Here is a 4,437-nt window from a genome sequence, read left to right as displayed (position 1 = left end):
TGCTTAATACTTGTGGAAATACCATTTCATAAAGCTAAATTCATACATACTATAACAATTTCAATAATCATTGATTTAAATCCAATGCTTGTTAAACATAATACATAAGAAAAATATGTCATTTAATAATATGAAATATTCAGAACAAAATCAGTTAAAAACTAGTTGTGCACAAACCTGATTTGAGTCGCTCCTAGGCCTTGACTCAATGTTCCTTATACTTTCCAATATCCTTTTTAACTGAAACACACAATTTAAAGTGTTTTAGTACTCAATGAATTTGTTTCTAACAATAAAATCCAATATTTAAATTTTCTTGGTACTATTCCCTTCAATTCATTTCATTAGTCAACCTATAATGTTGACCCTTGATGCACTCTAAGTGAGTCAATTCTAATGTTACCAATATGTCACATTTTATAGCCCTTCAGTGTTGGTATATGTTACCAATTTCTTTTCCAAGTGTATTGCATTTTATTACAATTTATAGGATTTCGGTGTACTATTTTGACCTAGCCAGATGACCTAGTTCCCTCAGTTTTTGGGTTTCGGTCCAAACTACAAACTTGTAGGTCTATGTCTTATTGCATGCGGGGCAAAATTTTAGGTCATTCTGAGTTGTGTAGACCAAGTTATGGTCAATTTACCAATGCTGGACAGAATGTACCAAAATGGTAACTTTAGGTCATTTTTAGGTCACTTTTGGTTCGGCCAGTTTTTGGACATAAACTTTTGCAAGCTATTTGGCTTGGTTATGGCCATTTCTAGACTTTGGTGTCTTCATAAGAATTGTAGATCTATGTCTAAAATATTCATGGTAAAAATTTCAGGTCATTTGGACCTATTTTGAGTGAGTTATGGCCAAAACACTAACTGCTGCCCAAATAGTCAATTTTCAGGCTTTCAAGTCACTAATCCGGATTTGGTCATTTTTAAGGTCAGTTTCTAGGCAGAATTTTGGCAACATTTCTACATGAAAGTTGGCCTATTTGGTGTCTAGTTTCACCCTCCTTTGGCCTCATACCAATTGGGTTCACAGTTTTGCACTTATGACCTAATTTAGGTGCTAACAACATACACAACCTGCACAAGACAATTACACTTCCAATTTGACATTCCTCCTCCTCCTTATGACTTCGTTATTTATTCATAGCACTTCTACAATTATTAAAAACAATTCCAATAAGCATATTGGGTAGAACACTCAAGTGCTCAATGCACACAATTCACCATTAAAGTCCAACATTCACATCCACCCAAATTCAATGTACATCAACACTTATTTTGCACATACACTTCCATGGCAATTATACAAACTGCCCACAATTCAACACCATCATATTTCATTAATAAACTTCATATTCACACACACAAATTCATGATATTATAGGCTGCCAAATATGGTAGTTTGCCAAAGCATCAAGGTCCCATTTCAAACCCTTAATTCAAGCACTAACATGCATATACTTGGACATTAACCTACTACCACTTCTATTTGAGTTAATCAACCTTAATTCCCATCAAATACATATAAGAATAAGTCACTAACCATGCATTTTCATGGCTGCCAAAACTAAGGTTCACCAATACTCATCATTTCCTCAATTTTTCTTAGCAATTCAACTTACCCAAAGCTCAACACAAGGATTAGTGAAGGTAAATGGAAAGATTAAGCACCAACCTCAACTTGAGCTTCACAAATCCATGGAATTTCCTCTCTTTTTTGCTGCCCAAATACTGCCCATGGTGTGAAGACCACTTTTAATGAAGGGAGTTTGAAGAAATATGGCTTGAATCATGCTATATTTGAGCTTATGCATGAATGGCCATGGAGGAAGCTTGGAAGAACATTTGGCCATGGAAGAACTTGAGAAAGCAATTCGGAAAATTTAAAAAAATGAGGAAGAAAGTGAATTTGCATGCTGTCCACTTGGTTTTATATGTCCACTAATCCCACTTAGTGGAGCACTAACCATAAATTAATGATTTAATTCGTTAAAGTTCCATAATTTGCACATTTGCCTCATTTCTTTTACTATTTAAATAATGTACCACATTTTTATTTTTCATGACATTTTCAAAGTGTAATACCACTTATTTTTAATGGACATTGAGGTCAAAAGTCAACTCAAGGTATCAATTGACCACAACGCCCCTATTCGGGTTGCATTCCCGATTTTTCAGTAACACCGAGTTTTGTTGTTTTCTCGATTTCTCATTTTTCTTTGTACTAATTAATTAATTTTTCTTTGATATTTCTAATGAAATTTATACTTCAATAAGTCTTTAATTATGCCTCGAAACTAAATTCTGAGGGTTCCCTGCAGTCCTGAGGTCGGCTATTGCCTGCGTCGTAACTTCCCCGTGCGGTCACCCACCTCTGCGGTGCCGGCTCGTTTAACTTAGTTTCATTTCATTGCTATTATTTTTCCTTTGTTTTTTTTTTTTGTATTTTCTTTTCTTGTATTTCATTATTTTATGTCTCCTCACTAATAATTAAATATAATTCCAAGCATCCTAGCTATCTGGATAGACAATTTCATCGGAACAGTAGAACGCACTACTGAACATAGGGTTGTTACATACCGGGTACAACACCAATCTCTATTGCTCCTTATAGGATGGCACCCACAGAATTGAAGGAGCTGAAAATCTAGTTGTAGGAGTTACTGGATCAGGGGTTTATACGCCCCAGTGTGTCACCATGGGGAGCTCCAGTGCTGTTTATGAAGAAGAAGGATGGGACTTTGAGTTTATGCATTGATTACTGGCAGTTGAATAAAGTGACTGTGAAGAATAAGTTTCCATTGCCTAGAATTGACGATCTGTTTGATCAATTGAAGGGAGTAGAGTATTTTCTAAAATTGATCTTAGATCAGGGTATCATCAGTTGAGGGTGAAGGATGCAGATGTGCCAAAGACTGCATTTAGGGCCCGGTATGGGCATTATGAGTATCTAGTGATGCCCTTTGGCCTAACAAATGCACCAGCAGCATTCTTGGACCTTATGAACCATATCTTCCATCCATATCTAGATTGGTTCGTAGTAGTCTTTATTGATCATATTTTAGTGTATTCCAAGACCAGTGAAGAACATGATGAGCATTTGAGGATTGTTCTGCAAACCCTAAGAGAAAAGAAGTTGTATGCTAAGTTGTCCAAGTGTGACTTCTGGTTGGATGAAATTGCATTCCTTGGACACATAGTGCCAGCAGATGGGATTAGAGTGGATCATAAGAAAATAGAAGCAGTGATGGAATGAAAGCCTCCCAGAAATACAATTGAGGTCAGAAGTTTCTTGGGGCTAGTTGGGTATTACAGAAGATTTGTGAAGAGATTTTCTTTAATAGCTACTCCAATGACCAAGTTGATACACAAAAATGTCATATTTGACTGGAATGATGAGTGTCAAGCCAGTTTTGAAAAGTTGAAGGCTATGTTGACAAACGCACTAGTGTTAATACAGCCAGTGTCGAGAAAGGACTTTGTGGTCAACAGTGATGCCTCTCATAATGGGTTAGGGTGTGTATTGATGTAAGAGGGGAAGGTGGTCGCCTATACTTCTAGGTAGCTAAGGCCACATGAACAGAATTACCCTACCCATGATCTAGAACTTACAGCAATTATCTTCGCACTGAAGATATGGAGGCACTACTTTTATGATTAAAAGTGCTACATTTACATAGACCACAAAAGTCTGAAATACTTGCCAACCCAGAAGAAGCTCAACCTTAGACAGAAGCAATGGATTGAGTTCCTGAAGGACTATGATTGTGTGATTGACTACCATCTTGGGAAGGCAAACGTAGTTGCAGATGCTTTGAACAGAAAATCCATCACAACTTTGAGATTATTGAATGCCCATCTATCCTTGGCTCGAGATGGAGCTATATTGGCTGAGTTACAAGTGAGGCAAAACCTGCTACAGCAGATTTTAGATGGGCAGAAGGTAGATGAGAAATTAATGACTACTGTGAGTAAAATCTCAGTAGGGAAAACAACTGACTATGAAGTGAAAGCAAATGGGTGTCTGTACTATAAAGGAAGAGTATGTGTACTAGATGATGGGGAATTGAAAGCCAGTATTCTTAAAGAGGCACACACCAGTGTTTATGCTATGCAACCAAAAAGTATAAAAATGTATCATGACTTGAATCTTCATTATTGGTGGCCTGGTATGAAGAAGGACATAGCTGACTATGTGACTAAATGCTTGACATGTCAGCAAGTCAAGGCAGAACATCAAGTTCCATCGGGTTTGCTATAGCCTATATGCATACCTGAATGGAAATAGGATCGGGTCACCATGGATTTTGTAAGTGGTCTACCTCTCACCCAGAAGAAGCATGATGCAGTATGGGTGATAGTAGATAGATTGACGAAGTCAACACACTTTCTACCAGTTAGGACTAACTACTCACTGGAGAAGTTAGCAGA

The sequence above is a fragment of the Hevea brasiliensis genome, unplaced genomic scaffold, assembly GCF_030052815.1.
Source record: "Hevea brasiliensis isolate MT/VB/25A 57/8 unplaced genomic scaffold, ASM3005281v1 Scaf3, whole genome shotgun sequence".
NCBI lineage: Eukaryota > Viridiplantae > Streptophyta > Magnoliopsida > Malpighiales > Euphorbiaceae > Hevea > Hevea brasiliensis.
Note: the sequence above shows the minus strand (reverse complement) of the source record.